This window comes from Pleurodeles waltl, chromosome 5, assembly GCF_031143425.1.
Source record: "Pleurodeles waltl isolate 20211129_DDA chromosome 5, aPleWal1.hap1.20221129, whole genome shotgun sequence".
Lineage (NCBI taxonomy): Eukaryota > Metazoa > Chordata > Amphibia > Caudata > Salamandridae > Pleurodeles > Pleurodeles waltl.
Genome location: NC_090444.1, coordinates 53,230,575 through 53,252,289, shown reverse-complemented (window position 1 = coordinate 53,252,289; position 21,715 = coordinate 53,230,575). Strand labels below are relative to the sequence as shown.

Here is a 21,715-nt window from a genome sequence, read left to right as displayed (position 1 = left end):
AGTGTCACAACCTCAGTGTCTTCCTGGCCACGTGTCAATGTAGTGGTGTATGTGTTGTGTGTCCTACAGGGTTGCTGTGCTGTGTGTGTATAAGTCGGTTTTTGTACTTACCAGCAAGTAGGCCATTTCCATATCGTCCATCCTGGAAGTGTTGATTGATGGTGCAGTGGCGGAAGATAAATGAATCATGTACACTCCCAGGATACTTTGCCACGATGTTGGTGATCAATCCACGGTGATCCACAATGGCCTGCACATTGATGGAGTGTGTGTGCTTCCTGTTGCAGTATAGATGCTCGGTTGCAGCAGGTGGAACAATCCGTACATGTGTGCAGTCAATGGCACCAAGAACGTATAGGAAGCCGTTGATTTGGTAAAAGCCCTGTTTTGTCTCCTGCTGCTTCTGCTGTGTGTTGGGGAAGCTGATGTGGCAGGGTGTGAGGGAGATGATGGCATCCAGTACCTTGGGTAGGAAGGCAGAGAGTGAGGGCTGTGAGATCCCAGCAACCAGGGCACCAGTGGTTTGAAAAGAGCCACTTGCCAACATGTGGAGGACAGCTAGCAGCTTGGTCTCTGGTGGAATGATGTGGGGTGTCTGCAAGCTGGGCGACAACTGTGGGTCAATGTGGCACAGCAGCTGCTGTATGGCTTGCCAGTTTAGTCTGTACCTCTGGATGATGTCATGTTCCCTGAAGCCCAGAAGGGTTGTCCTGGCCCGGAATATCCTCTCCTGCCTTCTGCGTTGCCTTTGGGGTTCCTGTTGGGGTTGTGGAAGCTGCTGCTGTTGGTCCTGTGCTCTGTGCCTTCGTGCATGCAGGATGAATAACACCTCCATGTCTTCCTTTTGGAGCTCTGATGTTGCTTCTGTGTGTTTTCCTTAAGTAGTGGTGTGTTTGCCTCATTTTAACAGCTGCCCTGACCCAGGTGTTATTTTCTGACGCAAATCGGGCTGTGTGCCATTTTCCGCCTCCGCCTTCCAGCCGTGCTGGATTTGTGCATAAATATGGCGCACGGGTGTTTAAGTCATTTTTTGGACGGGAATGCCTACCTTGCATGTCATTAACACAAGGCGGTTTCACACATCCAGAAAATAACACACACCACGGAATTTTGGCGTTCGCGGCCTCGGGCGTCAAAGTATAAATATGGTGTTAGGTTTGCGCTGAATTTGCGTCAAAACTTTTGTTGCAAATTCGGCACAGACAGAGTATAAATATGCCCCTTAATCTTAGAACCACTGAAGGTAAATTTGGGAAACTTAATAGTTCATCAGACTAGTAATAACAATCAAAGAAATGTAGACAAAGACACTGGCCTTAATGAGACAAGTGAGAATTTTTGTATTTGAAAATTCTGTGACTGTGGTTAATGTGTTTATTGTAGTGATGTCATAACCAAAGTATCTCCCACTACCACTCAACCTACAGTCAAGCCAGATGTCAGGTAAATTGGCCTGCCAAAAATCATATTCAATCAGATTTTAGTGGCATCTTTCATTTTTGGTAGTCATTAAAAATAGAAAATTGTGTGCCACGGCAGTTGGCATGAATCATTGGAATACTCACACCTTGAGGCTGGCAACTCCTCCACTCAGCTCAAAGTATCAAAAGGAGCTCACAAATCATAGAAGATGGGTAGGGGGCATACAGCTTGGGCATTGCTTGGTATCACCTAAGGTGGTTAATTTGTAAAAAAATCAGTGCCGGTGCCCAAAGCTCTGCACTAGTCAATGTCAGTGTACCCATTACTAAAGCTACCTTGTCTTGAATCCACCTCAGGCCTCTTTAATCCACTACAGAACATCCCGAGCCACTTTTTTTCTCTAGTGCAGGTTCCTGCTTTGTCTCCGTGTGACTATTTTGTCTCTCTCCTTCTCTGTCTTTCCAATTTTTGTGTGTTTTTCCATATTGCTCTCTATAAATGTCTGAAAAGTAAGTTCATAATCCCCAGGCAGCGCTGCAAGATTGGGACCGCCACCATCCTCCGGACCAACAGAATATGAGATCCTGGCAGAGCTGGTGGTACAACTGCCAGGGTTGTAATGTGATGATCAGACTGCTGCATTGGCGGCAGTCCAGACCGCCACCACAAGTGTAGCAGTCTATAGACTCGTAATCAGGCCTTTGTTTGTTGTAGTGTAGTATGTATTAACTACTTTTGGTTAATGTGGCAGAGCCTGTTATCTTTGTATTTGTTATGTATTTTCGATGTGATTTTTATGAATGCTTGTCATTTGTGTTATTTTTTTATATGTGGGTTGTAAATGTTGCTTGGTTTGATTTACATGTGTTTTGTATTACAGGTTTTATTTTTGGAAATCTGAGTTTATATTTTAACCTCAATATGTGTACATTTTTTTTCAAGGAAGAATAGCTTGCTATATTTGGTCCCAAAATATTTTTGTCCATGATTATTCAGTTTTCCTTTTATATTTTGCGAGGTTTGGATGGATTACCTGTATTACTGAGATTGTACTGGATGTTTTATTTGTGGCTTGTTTATTTCAGCATTTTTGGGGATCTTCTTTAGAATAGTTACTATGGACTCATAATATCGCTAACCAATCAATCAATCAATCAGGAATTTGTAAATCGTACTACTTACCCGTGAGGGTCTCAAGGTGCTGAGGAGGGGAGGGGGACGTGAGAGGGGGCGGTGCTTAATACTCGAACAGCCAGGTCTTGAGAAGTTTCCTGAAAGTAAGAAGGTCTTTGGTTTGGCACAGGTGGGTAGAAAGAGTGTTCCACGTTTTGGCGGCGAGGTGCAAGAATAATCTACCGCCAGTTGTAGTTCTGCAGACGCGTAGGACAGTTGCGAGGGCGAGGTCAGCGGAGTGGAGATGCCGGTTCGGGGTGTAGAAGAAGACTTCAGGTATAAAGTTGAATGTGTAATTTTATATATTTAGGACCAAATATACAAAGAAATCACACAACACAGCAGAACAAGTAAATTTGCTAGACTGTGTTGCTTGAACTGGAGAGAGCAGCACAGCTCCATATTTACTGTTCTATCTCTTCCTGCACTGGTGCATTTTTAACACCCATGGGCCATGGTGCATGGGTGTCTGCATTTTTATAAGCATAGTTTTTGTACAAATATCTTCACTCTTTGTGTGTGTGCTGATGGAGGGACAAACAAGGAACACTGAAAACATTTCTTTTTGTTATACCTGCCCCACGGAGGTGCAAAATGTGGTATAAATTCCTGTCTACAATTTGTTTGTAGATAGGGATTTGCGTCAAAGCTCATAGGTGATTGTATGGGAACGCCCATTTCCACCCATTGAACGTCCCCCTGATGCAAAGTAAAGCAAAGCAGAAGCATTTCACTCTCTTTAGTTACTTTGTGGTACAACAGAATGCAAATCTCAACTTGCTCTGGATGGTAAATTCTACCAGTAGACTTTGCATCAGGTTCTGTTAAAAAAGTAATGCAAACCTGATGCAAAGTCATGGTAAATCTGGGCTGCATATTATTGGGTGGGCAATGTTAATTTGTTGATGGCATGTATGTTATTTTACAAAGAATAATTCTCCCTTCGCATTATGTTAGAGTAGGTGAATAAGAGAGAAATGTTTGATGAATTTTATTAATACAATATTTAATTTGCAGCCTTAATAATCATGATTTATGAATCATTTTTTAATTATCCTCAAAATTGATACTCAAAAGTTTCTTTAATGTTAATATTAGTAGTATGTTTTTAGTTTTTTGGGAAATTAAAACAGTTGTTATTTAGTGTGATAATTTTTAAGTAGGAGTCTTGCTACGGAAAAGAGATATGGTAGGCCTTGAATGTTAGATAATAATAATGCTTTGCATGGTAGGATTTGATGCCTTTCTGGTAGCTTTGGTCTTTTTAATTGTTTCTAGAAATAATAGTGTATTGTGTGTCTTGGACAGAATCATACCACCCTTCCACTGTGTTATTAATCTGTGCTTCTTTGGGCATGGTGCTGTCATAGACATTCCAATATGAAATTGTGATACTTGGGTTGACAGATGTGTCCTTATCAGTACAGGTGGCCCAACCAGGTATCTTCAAATCATACATTAGCAGGGGTAGTTTTGTTTCATAATTAATAGGGCATTTAAATAGAATGTCATAATGTTTAAAGAGCCACATGCTAAAACTAGTAGGGGCAGATTTACTAACATTTCACGAAATGCAGCAAAACAACTTGTGCTGAATGAAAGGGTGACAGCAGGAATGCACAATGTTTAGCAAGATGTGGCACATTTCTGCTGCCTCATGTTGCACTGTGTGCTGCCTAATGCCAATGCAGGCAACCTTGTGTCATGCTCTAATGGTGCCTTTGTTACCAGCAGGATGCTTTAAGAGAAGGAAGCCATTTTTGCCTTCTCAAATAGGATCTAGAGAGGCATTTTCCTCTTTCTATGCATATTGCAGAATGCAGCAGGCATAGAAAGAAGAAGTAATGAGGAGAAATAAAGATATTTCTCCTTGTTACTCCTTGGTCAGGAAGGTGCAGCTTTTTAGATCAATCCCAAGCTCCCTGGCAGTAAGAAATCTGTGATTGTGTGAATAACCATGGGTGGATGTGTGCGAGTGCTCACACTCCGCCTTTGCATAGCCTCTGTGCTGCAGGGTAATGCAAGGCAGAGATATGTGCTACCTTGTGTTGCATTGGATTTACTAAACCACAAAGAGCCAAGGTGGCTTTGCATGGCTTAGTAAATCCCATTTATGGACTTTGCTGCTTTGCATTGATGCGTCACACAAGGGCAAAACAAGCCTTTAATAATTCTGCCCTGTGGTTTTTTAATTGCATTTGCAAATTCTATCTTAGTTACGTATTCCATACTAAGAGTGGATTATTAAAGGGGCCTGAATATGCCATCCATCATCAATGCCATCTATCATCCATGTGTTACATGGTGTTAACTTTTGTAAACTGCTGCTAGTAGCATAAATTATTGTTCTTCTATCATTCACAATCATTTATTTTTCATGTGTGGTTAACAAGTGTTTGAGTATGTCTATTTTGTCATATCATTTAGTTGTTGGTGGTGTTACCCTTGCTGTTTTTCTGGTTCTGGCAACTGATCATTCTATTAAAAAAGAATCACATGCTTGGCATCAGATCTTAAATCTTCCTGTTCTCAGAAATCTTCTCTGCCATCTCACCAAAGTGTTTCGCATGAAAAAGCAGTGGGGCCCTGATAGTTTGGACAATGGCCATTTTTCAGATTAATTGGAACATTTAGCTGACAGGGAGGAATTAGATGCCAATCATTACAAGTGAGGTTGGGCAAACATTATTTCTGCTGTTCTTTGTCCAGCAGCAAATGAAATCCTAATCCTGGATGTTTTCAAATAAAGGGCCTGATTATAAGTTTTGGGGTCGACTTTGCTGATCGCAAGACCTGTAGTAAGGAGACTCCCCCGTCGAGGTGGCAGTCTCCCCACTGGCCCTATTACAACTTTCCCACTAGGCTAACAGACAGGAGCCAAGGTTCCCACTCATCAGCCCAGTTGGAAAGGTGCAACGGCATTGCTGCCAGCTCATAATTGCACCAGCACCCTTGAAATGCACACTGTCTGCACAGCAGGCAGTGTGCATTTCAAGAGCGCTGGGCAGGTGGGCCCCTGCACTGCCCCCAAACATTGGAAGCCATGGTTTAAGCAATTCTCTGTAAGACAAATAACAGATTTGTACCAGGTCACACCATGCATCAGGCTAGAGCAGATGACTTCAAACTGTGGATTGCACCCCCATAGGGTCCATGGCTTCATTCCCAGGGGGCACAAAGGCCTCAGCAATAAGTGTAAATGAAGATTTCTTGGAAGATCAACCTTCTTTATTTGGTGCCATTTCCAGGCTACCTTCATGTACAAGCAGATCTTGAATTGTCCAAAAAATAATGGGAACTGTGATCAGGGGTGCTGCGGTGGGTCTTTGAGTCTAGTGGCAGAGGAGTCTAAAAAGAACAAAATGTTCTGTTACTTTTTATCTTTAGTTTTCTCTACTATTATTTTGACTGCTTATGTTCCTTTCTTTCTCCCTGTCTTCTTTTTTGCTCCTTGGGTTGTGTCTCATGCCCTTTCTTTTTCATTGCTTCCTTTCCCCTTCTTCTGTTTTTGTTTTATTTTTTCTGTTTGACTCTAGCCCTCTTTCCACTCACCCATACTTCTCTCAGTTTCTGTCACTCATTCCTGTGCCTCATTCCTCTTTTACGGCAGCCTTTCCGCTAATCCCCCTCTACCTTTCAATGTCACACTTGTTGTCACTAAACACTCCCTGTCTCCCTTCTCTGTGCCTCTCTTTTACACCTCTCTTTACTCTGTCCATATTATCATTTCCTTCCTTCTATTTTCCCACCTTTTCTCTGACTTTGTTTCTCTATTCTCTTTCTTTTCCCTGTCTGTGTTTATTTGCTTTTTCCACTTTCTTATTCCTGAGTTCTATTGCTTGTTTTTCCCTCCAGAATGTGCGTTTAAATGCTCTTTCCTCTTTTTTCAAAACTCACTGATCAAAGAATAAGGCAGGGAGCCCTGAGAATAGAGACAGTGCAGGGTGAAGAGCTGGATCTGGCTGTTGTGCGATGGTGACCCTGGGACCTTGTGGAAAGTCACCAGACCGACAAAAACATGACATCTCTTCATATCAAATATTCTGTGGGATAATTTCAGAACAATCTCTAAAACCAATAGCTCATTTGGAAAAACTATCTTAAATATGGCTCTCCAGAATGTACCATTTGGTAATTTCACTCTGTGCAGATGTCCTGGCAGTGATAAATGCAGCTTAAAATGTCACGTCTAGAAAGACGTTCAGTGACAAGATGTGTGTTTATCTCAGCAGTGAATAAAATTTCCTGCTGGACTGCTCTTTCTGTTCATATGTCTTGTGAGGCTATTGATTGCTGAATAGAATGTATAGTATAGTAAAATAGAATATATATATATATATATATATATATATATATATATATATATATATTACCTATTGTGGGGTATCAGTAGGTAGTTATAGTCAGGACTTAGGGCCAGATGTACAAATAATTTTTCCTGTCACAAATTGCCCATTGGGCCGTTTGCAACCAGAAAATGATTTTGACAATGTACCAAAGGCAAAATGTGACTCTGTAACTTGTTACTGAATCTCATTTTGCTTTTGCGATTTGGTTTTAGGAAGGAGTGAATTTAAGACATCCCTTCCTAAAACTAAATCACACTGGTATGTGTGAATTTATGCAACCAAAATGCGGTTGCATAACATTCTCATTTACCTACTCCTATATGGAGGTGGTAACCCATTCACAAACGGGAAGGGGTCCTCAAGGGAAGTGTCCTAATTTTTCTTGCTGCAGCACTAATCATAATCTCAATGACAAAATGAACCTCCTCATTTTGTTCCTTTCTAAATTTAGGCCCAGATTTAAGAAAAGTGGCACTTTCTGTGAGAAAGCGTAACTTTTTTTGCAGCCCATTGAGCCCCATTAACATTAAAAAATAATGGTGTACCTCCCTTTAATGCCTGCTCAGTGCAGGTATTAAAAATGTCTATAAATTTGGCACAGTGGAATCTCATAAATTCCACTGCACCATTTTTGCGGCCCCCCTAATGGAGGAACCCCCCCTACTGCATACGTTTTGTGTGGTGCAGGCATATTGTGGCACAAGTTTTTACTAAGTGTAGCAATGCGTGCATTGCACCACTTTGTGAATATGGCGCAGTGTTTTTTGTCATACTATTGCCACATTAGTGTAAAAAAAGACGGTAATGTGGCGATAGTTGGCACTAGGCCCTTCTTAAATTTGAACCTAAATGTTTTAAATTTTACCAGTTTGATTCAATCAAGATGGCTTCAGTTTGCACCCACATTTGCACTATAACTCGTGCCCTAAGGTAACTATAACTAACGCCCTTGCCATTCACTGCTAATTACCCCAGCTATGACAGCACTCATGACATATTTTATAACATCATTAAAAAAAATATTAATGTAACATTAGTAAGCACATTGATGAGAAAACTGTGTATGGAGGGGGCACGAGTTCTAGTTACTTTCAGTAACGAGTTATAGTTACTTAAAATAACTCTAACAGCTGAATTTCTATGATTTTGTATGTTTAAAATGTGAGCCTAACTATGATGTTCATGTAACCTTTGTTTTTTTCAGTGAATATAAATATATTTCTCAATATCTATCTATCTATATCAATCAACCAATCTATCAAGTACGTATAGAGCACAGCTTATCACCTGTGGGGTCTCAAGGCATGCTGATCATTCGAAGATCCAGGTCTTGAGGTCCTTTGTAAACTGTTTCAGCGATGGGGCCTGTCTGAGGTTGAGTGGGAGCGTGTTCCAGCTCCGAGCTGCAAGGTAAGAGAAGGATCTGCCTCTAGCTGTGCTCTTCCTGACTCGTGGGATGGCGGTGAGAGCGAGTTGGAAGGATCAGAGTTGTCTGGCAGGGGTGTAGAAAGTCAGGTGGGGGTTGAGGTAGGCCGGTCTGATGTTGTGCAGTGCCTTGTAGGTGTGTGTCAGTAGCTTGAAGGTGATGCATTTGTGACAGGGAGCCAGTGAAGGTCTCCGAGTTGGGTGGAGATGTGAGTGTGGCGGGAGATGTTAAGGATGAGTCTGGCTGCTGCATTCTAGATTCTCTGTAGTCTTGTTTGTAGCTTCTTTGTGATGCTGGCGTAGAGTACGTTGCTGTAATCCAGTTTGCAGCCACACAAACACTCTACAACATACACAACAAATGAGGTGTCACATGTTATTTTCCCTTCTATGGGTATACTTCTTCCTTTGAAATCCAAGAAGTCCTTTTTATTGATGCCATTGCCACAAGCCTTGCATTTATTGCAATGTGTGAATCCTTTGTTTTTTTGTCTTGTAGCCAATTCTCTTGTGTTGTCAACTTAAAGTGGCTCTTTACCAAATAGTCTCTCAATGAGGGTACCCTTCTATATGTCACATCCGGTTGCATCCCTATGAGTTTACCAATATCTTGATCTTTTTTTTATCACAGTCCAATGTTTATTTAAAATATTCAGAATTTTATGATTTTCTTTACTATAAGTCAGAATCAGTCTGATGGTTGTATTATCCTCCTCTTTCACTGAATTCTGACTGTTCATCAGTATCTGTGTACGTGTCATAGATCTTGCTCTTTTTTCCCCTTGTTTTACATTCCAATACTTATATCCTCTCTTAAGGAACCTCTGTTGTGTTTCTCTAAACTTAATTTCCATTTCTTTTGCATCAGAACAGTTTCTTTTCATCCTGATCAATTCCCCATAAGGAATACACTTCTTTAGTGATATCGGGTGGAAGCTCGAGCCATGTAGTACACTATTGGTTGCTGTTGTCTTACGGTATAGCGTTGTCTGTATTTTCTCATCCTCAATATATATAGTCACATCAAAAACTTCTATCCTTGTCCTGCTCATTTTGTACGTGAATTGTAGACCCAGATCATTGATATTTAATATGTCCAAGAATTCCTTACACTTTTTTTTCTTGACCATGTATGTTATAGTTTGTTTGTGTGGCTTACGATATGTGGGCAGCACAATATGCCCTCTAAATTATTTTATATTGGAACATACAAGGGCGGTACAAAACAGAGATAGGAGCTATGCCCTAACAAAGCACCTACAGTGACATGATGAAGCAGACTGGCAATATATACGATATTATGGAATTACCTGTGTGAAAAAACATGAAAGGGGAGGTAATAGGATACTGAAAATGAGACGTTTGGAGTCCAAAATGATTATCAAACTCAAGACTAAGTGCCATATGGACTCAACGGGGACAAGGAAATTTATAACAACCACGCAGATAAGGGTTGGGAGAAACAGATAAAGACTATAGTCCACAGATCCAGTGGCTTAAGTATAGAGCACAGAGAAAGGTGTATGATTCAAATAGAATGTAATGTCTATGCCAGAAAGGAAATGCATATGATTCATGTAATGTCACCAGCTTCATATTGGTTGGAAGGGTAAAACATCTTGTAAAGATAGATAATACAAGGCTAGGGCCATTGATAAACATTGGGTATGTTTCCATGGGATAAGGGGTCCGATTAAAATGTATTAGTACTTATTAGGTGAAACATAGTCCAAGAAGTATATATATATAATACATAAATATGTGTGACAATAGCAATACTAAATCCCAAGAATAAACCTATACAACATATGGTGACACACATAGACTACGTATCACGGTAAAGGTGGTGTAAGTGATGAGATAACAAAGATAAAAAAGATAAAAGAGTTAAAGAAGTGGACCCAAATGTATCCATGGTGAACGAAGTGGGGAAATATATAGCAAAAGGAACGAGGAGACTATCCAGTAGATGGCCACAATGACAGATTGAGAGAATAATTGTAATGTTACCTGTCAGCTGACATACTTTTAATGAGAGAACCATGTATATATAAAATATAAGTTGGGGAAGGGAAATAGGAACATCAATGTAGTTGGAAAGGTATGGGGTACCGCAAGAGTGGTATGCACAATGGTTTTAGTTGTGTTTAGGTTGTATTTTGTTTAGTTGCACTACATTTCCCAGAATGCTGCTTAATGGCAGAGAGTGGAAGTACATATATATAGGCAACGTAAACAATGCACTCAATTACCGTGATCAAGACTGTGATAGTCGAAACGCGCTGGTGATGAGGATGGTTGTTCTGAAGAAAAATAAATATTGATACAAAGGGGGTCATTCTAAGTCTGACTTCCCCCCTCCAAAATACCGCTCCGCGGTCGCAAGACCACTGAGGGTATTTTGGCTTTTGCACTGGGCTGGCTGGCGACCGCCAAAAGGCCGCCCGCCAGCCCAGTGCAAAAACCCTTCCCACGAGGACGCCGGCTCAGAATTGAGCCGGCGGAGTGGGAAGGTGCGACGGGTGCAGTTGCACCCGTCGCGAATTTCACTGTCTGCAATGCAGACAGTGAAATTCAAAGTAGGGCCCGCTTACGGGGGCCCCGGCAGTGCCCATGCCACGACACCCCATACTGCCATCCTGTTCCTGGCGGGCGAACCGCCAGGAACAGGATGGCGGTATGGGGTGTCTGAATCCCCATGGCGGCGCAGCGAGCTGTGCCGCCATGGAGGATTCAGAAGGGCAGCGGAAAACCGACGGGAGACCGCCGGTTTTCCTCTTCTGACCGCGGCTGTACCGCCGCGGTCAGAATGCCCTGCGGGGCACCGCCAGCCTGTTGGCGGTGCTCCCGCCGACCCTGGCCCGCCGGGGTCAGAATCACCCCCAAAGTCTTTTGGAGTGCTGCAAATTACTTTTGGAAAGAATTAATTGCTGGGAATTGGTCCATCCCTGACGCAGGCACCACCCGAGGAGCACGCCGTTAAAGGACGGTTTTGTTTCGATATATATATATATATATATATATATATATATATATATATATATATACAAATGTATGTTTCTTCCCCCAGAAAAGAGAAGCAGCACCACGATCTTTGTAGGCCAATTATTTTCTTTATTTTCTATTGAATCTTCACCACAAATACACACATGCACCCAAAGGCCGATGCATTCCAGAATTTCACCTTCAACTAGACCATAGAGTTCAAGAATATCAGCATGCTTTTTAACACAACATAGTGTAGTCTTTTCACTCTTTCTAAAAACCACTAGAATGGTAACCAAATACAAAACATGGTCTATCTCCTGTTTCCAAGGTATTCATTTAATTTCACCTTATATTTTCTATTCTTTCATTTGTCATTTGGTTCGATTCCCAAAAGTAAAATGGTGTTTCTTACATTATCCCTTTCCTCTTTTTGTATCCATTTGATTAAAAATCACTAATACAATGACAAAAGTTAATTTAAAAGGCAAAATTGTCATAGTTGGACTCTTGCTCTAGGCAAGACTGCTGGTTTAGGGATGACAGCACTTTTGTTTGTAGGCGACTAGGCTATTCCTACAACAAGTTGCAGCTGTCGGCCCAACCCTTCCGGCACACAAGCAGTACCTCACCAAAAACCCAAACAGTAATAGGTGATTTCTGTCGGCCTTTACACATGGATTCAAGAGTGCGACATCTCAGGAGAGTCGCAGTAGAATGGAGATTACCCTTTTCTCACTTGAGCAACGAGTCTAAGTCACACACAGGCAATGAAGGAGATGCAGTGAAGTTTTCAATAGGTTTTATTAACAACACCGCAATCTACTGTAAAATGCATGAGCTACAATGATTAGAATAATGAACGATGCAAGACGCGGAATGGTAAAGTTGAGATTCATGAATACGAAGACCCACACCATATTGTAAAAACATAAGCTGTAAAATAGGCCGTAATACCCTAGCATGATACACCTAATTTATAACCTAAAGAGCGCTAGGTGTGATAAACCTAATCTGCCAGTACCGTGTCCATGAGAACCACCCCTCAACGCTTGTTACCTTGGAATGAGGTCTCTAAATCAGACTCCGTGGTGACACGAAGGCTGGGTCTGCATCAAGACAACGTGTAGCATAGATAATGTCTACAGCATCTGGATTCCTAGCTCTTGTAGGACCCCTGACGGGGGTATTTTCCCAAACAATAGATGAGAAGGCATGCTTGAGGTGGCAATTATATAAACAATTCCCTCCAAATGTACATTATGTCCCTGTCTCACGTACGTGGGAAAGGGACATGATGTGAAAACGTATGGATATTACTTGTCTTTGAAGCTGATAATGACACCTTCACAGAGTGGCACTGATAACGTGAAATCAAAACATCTTCCTAACTGTAAATGTCAGGTGTTAGCCACGGCGCCTACATTGCTGATCGGGATAACATAGTCCTTTTGGACTACATATCCCATGACGCCTAGAGGGGAAGAGATCGCTTAAAAAGCAAGCACATACAGGAAGTAATGTGCGTTATTCGTTTCCTAGAAACCAGTCGGATGGACAACGAGGGCTCTTGCTGACGGCGTTTCCGAGGTTGAGTTGTTTGCTTAGGAGGTTTAATTCCTCCTCCGGTTTTCCGTGGAGCCTGGGACCTTCCCGATATCAGGGGGAGTGTCGAGTTTTTTTTCCCAGGAGAACCTGCCACGAAGGAGAGGTGGTAAGCGGTGAGACGATTTGGTGCCGGAATCCCTCGCCTTTCTTTTTACAGTTCGACAAGGACACTGGTAACTTCTGAAGCACGGCGGTCTTTTGTTTGAGTTACCAATAAAGCACGAACGATTATCCTTGGGGCCAGAGAACATTATATGTTTGGCTACGACAAGGGGTTAATGTTTATTTTTGCGGGAATTGAACTGCCGGGACGATTTTTCTTTTCAATACGTAATGAAATAACACCGGGTTATTCCTACAAATTGCGTGACTATGACATGGGGCTTAGTGGATTAACTGAGTCATAGAAAGGACTACGAGATAGGTTCTTATCATCGTTAATTTTATTCCCTTTCTCTTCGTTTCTGTCTCCCCATTATTTCGTGACTATCTTGTATATAAAGTGGGTGTTGAGCAACCCATTAGAGATCATCGGTATTAATTGTTGGCTTGGGGCGTCCATCTATGATTTAGATGGAGCACAGATAGGTGTTGGATTAGTTCTGCCCTCATGAGTTATGGGCAGGTACGGTCGGTACTTTAGCGAGACATTGCGAGAGTAGACAGGCAATGTGATATTAACACTGTGTATTCCTCTCTTTACAGATATCCCGTCCCTGCTGTTCCTTCCCCTTCCTTCCCTCACCCGATTACTCCAATGCACCGTGGTTTATATAGGTGACTTGGTGGAGTCAGGAGGCGGACCCTTATTTGCATCGCACCGAGTCTGAGGAGCATCTACAACGTGACAGAATAACGCACCCACGAATAACGCTCCTCCCGCTCGGTGTGATACAAAGATGGCATCTATGGATGATGTATTACAGGCGTTAGTAGTAGTGCAACAAGAGTTGGCTAATTCTAGGGTGGAGGCAGCAGCGTTAAAGGAAAAGGTAGAAAGGCTTACTAGGAATCCCTTCGATGCTTCAGCATCCACACCACAGGTAACCGTGAATGTCTCCCCTCCTATCCCTTTGGCCAGCCCGGAACGGTATTCAGGGGACCCCAGGAAAGTTCAGGCCTTTCTAACTCAGTTGTCTCTACAATTCTCTTGTAGACCCGCGTCTTTTCCCTCTAACCTTTCCAGGGTAATGTTCGCTATTTCTTATCTCTCGGGAGACGCAGCCAATTGGGCCGTACCATTAGTCAGGAACGATGACCCCTTGTTATCGGACTGGAATGCCTTTCGGACGGCTTTCGAGAGGGTGTTTGATCATAGAACAACCACTTTTAGTGCTGACAGGGAATTACTGGAGTTGAGACAGGGGAGGTCTGATCTGTTCTCTTATCTCACGACCTTTAATAGATTGGTGGCAGAATCAGGGTGGCCAGAGGAGAAGAGAATGTCTCTCTATCATCAAGGTTTACGAGACGACATGAAGGATATACTCGCTCAAATAGACCCGCAGCCTTCCACTTGTACAGATCTTGTGAATCTTACCCTGAGACTGAATCACAGATTAGCAGAAAGAAGGGGAGAGCGTAGAGCGGGGGATAGGCGACCAGGCATTCCAGAAAGGGAAGTGCGATCTGTTTCTACTCCCAATGATATAGGTGGGGAGCCTATGGACGTGGGAGCCGTTAGGGCACCCTTGTCGAAGTCCGAGAAGGAGAGTAGGAGGGTACAGGGGTTGTGCATGTATTGCGGCAGGAAGGGTCATTATGTAAGAGATTGTCCCCAGAAACCACGTAAGAGATTCTCCTACTCCCCCACTCAAAAGGCAGCGGTTACGGCAGGAAAAACTTCGGAGAAAGAGGAATTGCCCGTTATAGAACCCCAACCGGTGTTACGGTTAACTTCCTTAGCCCTTTTTCCACAGGAGGAAAAGGCGTCCCACCTTTTGTTAGCAGTGGAGCTGGTGTCCAAAGAACAAAAGTTTCCAGTATGGGCGATGATAGACTCCGGAGCCACGGGAAATTTCATAGATGCAGGGGTGGTTAGGAGATTGGGACTTCCTAGCATTCCGAGAAAGGACCCCGAAATAGTGTTGGCGGTTGATGGTACACCGCTGAAATCTGGGCCCCTTACAGAACATACTGAGGACGTTGGGTTGATCTTCAATGGGGTATCTCCGGAACATAAAGAAAGAATTAGACTGGATATAATAGAGGCTCCTCAGTATGAAATTATTTTAGGAATGCCCTGGTTAAGAAAAGACAATCCTGTTATAGATTGGCAAACCAAGACGGTTAGTTTTCAGTCCTCGAGGTGTGAGAATATCTGCTTCTTGTATGACGAATCCCCCATGTTAGCATTGGCTCAAGGGTTACAGTTGGCCACAGTGATGGAGAAAACAGTGATATTGCCCTCTGTTTATGCCGAGTTCGAGGATGTGTTCGACGAAGGTCAGGCTGAGACATTGCCACCCCATCGTGTATATGATTGCAAGATAGATCTGATTCCTGGAGCTCTCCTTCCTTCCTGTATATGCTCTATCAGACCCAGAAACCAAGCATTTGAGAAAATACTTGGATCACTTCCTGGAGATCGGGTTCATTAGACCATCTTGTTCTCCGGCAGCCTCTCCACTCTTTTTCATAGCTAAAGCTAATAAAGAGTTGAGAACCTGCATCGATTATCGAATGCTGAACAAGAATACAGTGAGGAATAGATACCCTCTTCCTCTTATTCCTGTATTATTGGAACAGGTGAAAGAGGCGGTAATCTATACAAGGTTGGACCTGAAGGGAGCTTACCATCTGGTCAGAATCCGCGAAGGGGACGAGTGGAAAACGGCGTTCAAAACCCGTTATGGTCTGTTTGAGTACTTGGTAATGCCGTTCGGTTTGTGTAACGCCCCGGCGGCATTCCAGTATTTTCTGAACGATGTTCTCAAGGAATACGTAGACCGTTTCGTGATCGTTTATATAGATGACATTCTGGTGTATTCCACATCCCGGGAGCGCCACTTTGACCATGTTTCCTTAGTACTCCTAGCATTGCGACAGCATAGTCTTTTTTGCAAACTGAGCAAATGCGAGTTCCATGTCCGGAAGGTTGAGTTCTTGGGGGTGGATTTAAGCCCTGAAGGGTTTTGCATGTCGACAAGAAAAATACAGGCTGTTCAGGAGTGGCCAGTACCCACTAGTGTGAGAGACGTGCAATGCTTCCTTGGGTTTTCCAATTACTATAGAAGATTCATCTTTCATTTTTCTCACATTGTGTCACCTATAACAAGGTTACTAAGAAAGGGGGTGTCTTTTGTTTGGTCAGAGGAAGCAGAGGAGGCCTTTTGCTTTTTGAAACAGGCCTTCTGCTCCGCACCTATACTTCAACATCCACAGCCGGATGCCCCTTTTATCGTCGAAGCGGATGCCTCGGATATAGCGATAGGGGCCGTGTTATCACAAAGAAACAAAACCACCGGACAGCTTCATCCTGTTGCGTTTTTATCTAGGAAACTATCGGCTGCGGAACTTAACTATACGGTGGCAGAAAAGGAATTGTTAGCCATCAAAAAGGCATTCCAGGAATGGCGACACTACCTATGGGGAGCTCAACACCCGGTCACGGTATATACTGATCACCGAAATCTGCAGTATATGAGGGAGGCAAGACAACTTACCCAGCGGCAAATGAGGTGGATGCTGTTTTTTTCAGAATACGAGTTTGTGGTGACCTTCCGTCCTGGGGTTGACAATCGCAAGGCAGATTCACTGTCTCGACAAGAGGACGTGAGAACCATCGCTTCAAGACCTGAGGAAGCAATCATCAAACCTGAAAGAGTGCTTTGTGCCCTTCATATCTCCCATTTCTTAGAAAAGGTTTCTAAGCATAAGTCTGCTGCTCAGTGGAAGAAATGGGCAGAGTTAAGTCAGGACCGTACCCTTAAGCATGGAATACCGTTGCAAGGTAATCGTTTGTATTTGCCAACACGTGAACTCCGAGTGCAAGCCTTTAATTGGTGTCATGATGCGGTAACGGCTGGTCATCCTGGTTACACCAAAACGGCGCAAATAGTTCAACGACATTTCAGGTGGGAAGGTTGGGCTAAAGACGTTGCGGCCTGGGTGGCTCGGTGTGAGATAAGTGCACGGGCCAAGGGAGAAAACGCGAAGAGCCAGGGCAGACTGATACCTTTGCCCACTCCGGATAAACCATGGCAAAACATTAGCGTGGATTTTGTGGTAGGATTACCAATGGATCAGGGGTACAACGCTATCATGGTGGTAATCGACAGCCTTACCAAGATGGGTCATTTTCTCCCTTGTAGAAATCTGCCTACAGCCAGTCAAACCGCCCATCTAATTTTGTCTCAAGTGGTGCGGTTACATGGTCTACCGAGAACCATTATTTCGGACAGAGGCCCCCAGTTTGTTGCTAGGTTTTGGCGTATGTGGTGCAAGGTGCTGCGCATTGAATCCGCACTGTCCACCAGTTTCCACCCACAAACCGATGGCCAGACGGAGCGCCTCAATCAAACCCTGAAAAAATATCTGAGGTGCTATGCAAAGGACGCTCACGAATCCTGGGTTTCGTTGCTATGGCTGGCAGAACTATCATACAACAATGCTTGGCATAGCTCGATACGAGAATCTCCTTTTCGTGCTAACACGGGGTTCCACGCGGAAATGTTGCCCATAAACATACCTAGGGAAGTCACGGATCAACCTACGGTTCATGCCATGATTAAGAATCTCCAATCCGTGCAAAAGAAGATACGACTCAATCTGGAGAAGGCCAAAGAACAGTATAAAAAGTGGGGTGATGAACATCGGCGTGAGGGGCCGGCATATCAGCCAGGCGATAGAGTGTGGCTTTCCACCAAGTATATACGCTTCAAGATGCGTAGCGTCTTTCATCCTCGTTACATTGGTCCCTATGAGGTGTTACGCCAGATAAACCCTGTGGCTTATCGTCTCAACTTACCTGCTTCCTTAAGGATCCATCCGGTATTTCATTGCAGCCTTTTGAAACCGGCTCTTTCAGCGACCCGGCAGGCGGTGCCTCCGGTGGTCAGAGATGGGCAGCTGGAGTACGAGGTGCGCAGAGTGTTGGATTCCAAACGACGGGGGGGTAAGCTGTGGTACTTGGTTTCATGGAAGGGGTACAATGCTGAGGACGATTCATGGGAGCCGGAAAGCAATGTCCATGCCCCTAGGGCAGTACGGCTGTTTCATGCCCGTCATCCCTCTAAACCTGGTCCTAGGAGGCGCTTTGGAGGCGGGCGTACTGTCAGGTGTTAGCCACGGCGCCTACATTGCTGATCGGGATAACATAGTCCTTTTGGACTACATATCCCATGACGCCTAGAGGGGAAGAGATCGCTTAAAAAGCAAGCACATACAGGAAGTAATGTGCGTTATTCGTTTCCTAGAAACCAGTCGGATGGACAACGAGGGCTCTTGCTGACGGCGTTTCCGAGGTTGAGTTGTTTGCTTAGGAGGTTTAATTCCTCCTCCGGTTTTCCGTGGAGCCTGGGACCTTCCCGATATCAGGGGGAGTGTCGAGTTTTTTTTCCCAGGAGAACCTGCCACGAAGGAGAGGTGGTAAGCGGTGAGACGATTTGGTGCCGGAATCCCTCGCCTTTCTTTTTACAGTTCGACAAGGACACTGGTAACTTCTGAAGCACGGCGGTCTTTTGTTTGAGTTACCAATAAAGCACGAACGATTATCCTTGGGGCCAGAGAACATTATATGTTTGGCTACGACAAGGGGTTAATGTTTATTTTTGCGGGAATTGAACTGCCGGGACGATTTTTCTTTTCAATACGTAATGAAATAACACCGGGTTATTCCTACAAATTGCGTGACTATGACATGGGGCTTAGTGGATTAACTGAGTCATAGAAAGGACTACGAGATAGGTTCTTATCATCGTTAATTTTATTCCCTTTCTCTTCGTTTCTGTCTCCTCATTATTTCGTGACTATCTTGTATATAAAGTGGGTGTTGAGCAACCCATTAGAGATCATCGGTATTAATTGTTGGCTTGGGGCGTCCATCTGTGATTTAGATGGAGCACAGATAGGTGTTGGATTAGTTCTGCCCTCATGAGTTATGGGCAGGTACGGTCGGTACTTTAGCGAGACATTGCGAGAGTAGACAGGCAATGTGATATTAACACTGTGTATTCCTCTCTTTACAGATATCCCGTCCCTGCTGTTCCTTCCCCTTCCTTCCCTCACCCGATTACTCCAATGCACCGTGGTTTATATAGGTGACTTGGTGGAGTCAGGAGGCGGACCCTTATTTGCATCGCACCGAGTCTGAGGAGCATCTACAACGTGACAGTAAACATAGCAGCCATCTTGGAAGAAATAATTAAATAAATGTGCTAAAGCAGAGCAGGCTAAGTAGGTTAGAAGTCACCAGGTGACAGGGCGCAGGTCTGCAAGCCAGAAGGCTAAGCAAACTCCTGATTCCCAATATAACTAAGTAGGATCCACTACAAAATAAATATTTCTTGGGAACTAACAAAATCACTGTAAAGTGCATAATCCTACATATGTCCCTAAATGAAATAATAGATTTCCACATAAACCACAAACAAAAGAAGTTAAGGCCAGGCAGCAAATCTTACATTCGCTTCGTTATACTTTTTATTGTCTTCTCCTTTCCCAGATGAGAGAACGTATTGCATATATCTAATAATAATATGAACAAATAATCATGTTAAATTATTGTTACACTTTTTAGGACAATCCCAATGTAATTTTGTAAGTCATTCAATTATTTGATACTTTTTTAACAAATATTATTCAAATTACATGAAATTACAAGCCTCCTAAAATCTCATGGAAAGTGACTTGTACAAGTAATGAAGCATAATAAACTGCAAGTACAAATATAATATTAATGTCATCATATACTTTTCTGACATTTCAGGACCATTGGAAGAATTAAACCATTCATTATTTCAAACAAAGATATCTCAAAATTCAAATAAAAGTGCATTATATGCAAAAGTACATTTCAGATTTCAACCAACATTATCATGAAATGCTTTAAACAATAAAATGCACATTCACTCTAAACTCATAAAATACTAAAGTGCTTTAAATTGTAAAATACATGTTAAAGCTCTTTTCAAATCTTAGTTCCAAGATATCAAAATACATCAAGTACTCTCAGTTCTTCTAACCAGGCTCCTCTTATTTTATGTTCATTATTCTCAGAAGTCTGAATACTGACAAGAAGACGAAAGCTCTTCATTTCATATATTAATACTGCTGTCTTAAAAATGAACATGCAAGTTTGCATCCAAATTTTGACTAAAAGGAGCCTTAGTTTTCATCAGTACAATTAGTCTCAACTCTTTCCTTCATAATTTTAATCCACAGTCATTTCCGCTCTCCTTTTTGCTTTTTTGCTTTATTGGTTTGATTCCAAAGTAGCTTTATTCATTGGGGTGCCCAGTATGCTTCTCCCAGACATTCTCAGTTCTTTATTGCATGTATATGTTGGAGAATTCTGAGTTTTACTTTGTTTGTTGTGCTATCTACATAATTTCTGTTACAAGTACATAGTAGCTCAGAGACAACGTAGTCTGTTTTACATGTAATACATTCTTTAATTTTCTGTTGTTTATTATTATACAGCTCATACCTTTGTTTGTTCACCCCATATTTACAAGTTTTAGATTTTGCACATTCTCAAAAGACAGTCTTTATGAGCCAAATTTGTATTTGTTGATTTCATTGATCGCATATGTCTTTGCATCAACTTCTCTCTCTCTCTCTCTCTCACACACACACATTCACATAAGCATGAAAACAACAACAAATCCAGATGATTTCATACCAATCCCAGACACCTGAAATAGGCCAAGACATTCATGTGTATCATTACCAATAAGAACAAAGGATGCTTTTGCAATAATACATTGACCTTGGGAGGACCGGCCCCAACCAACCCTCCCCGTCAATTTCCCACCCTAGAACTGGGCCTGATACCAAGACAATTATTTCTGGGAATCTAGACAAAGAAACATAATCTCCAAAGAGATGCTGAGAGTCTTGAAGTCCCGAGTTCTGCGCACTCACCTGCAGCAGAGTCCTCTCTTTCCACTGGAAGGGCTCTGCAGACCCAAAGGAGGGCAGGAAGGAGCACAATGGTGCCTGTAGTCTTTGTTGTGGTGTAGACAGTGGTATCTGAATCTCTGCTGCACTTGTGTCTGGGATTTATGGGTTACTACAGGTAGAGAAGGAGGGGAAACTGATGCTAATCAAAACAGGCATTAGCCAATCATTGTTTAACAACTGTCCATGTGGCAGCCTCCAGCATTTTCCTGACAACGTGTCGTTTTCTTCAGTGTCTTTTGTTGGTGACTTCACCCTCCTTCTTTCTTTGCAGACTATGACAATACTGGATATCGCAGTTTTGAAATTGCTCAAGAGATTTGGATGAGCAAATAAAGGCAGTGGTGCACCGTCATCAAAGTTTATACTTGTGTTTACTGCTGAATCAGAAGTTAGGAGCAGGTCTGCGAAAACAACCTGAGGTCCCCTGGCAAACACGTGTACCTAGCCTGTGATCGGCAATGTTCACAGGCATGGGTAAGGAGGGCAAGTGCCCCGGGTCCACTCTTTTAGGGCCCCAGCAATGCCCCCCCCAACAGCACCCCTCTTCAACCCGTGATTAGAAGATTATTATGCTTCTCAAGTCCTCTCTTCAGGGCGTGTCAGATAACCTCAAATGGTGATGAAGCACA

General features: G+C 42.9%; 1 protein-coding gene across 1 annotated transcript in view; it reads right to left on the bottom strand.

Annotated features, from left to right (window-relative positions):
• Positions 1 to 21,141, bottom strand: part of LOC138295328 (uncharacterized) — a 298,639-nt gene extending 277,498 nt beyond the window's left edge. The window contains exon 1 of the mRNA XM_069233552.1: positions 21,048 to 21,141. The gene's annotated coding sequence lies outside the window, so the exon portion shown is untranslated. The remainder of the gene's footprint in view (positions 1 to 21,047) is intronic.
• Between the last annotated feature and the right edge of the window lie 574 nt (positions 21,142 to 21,715).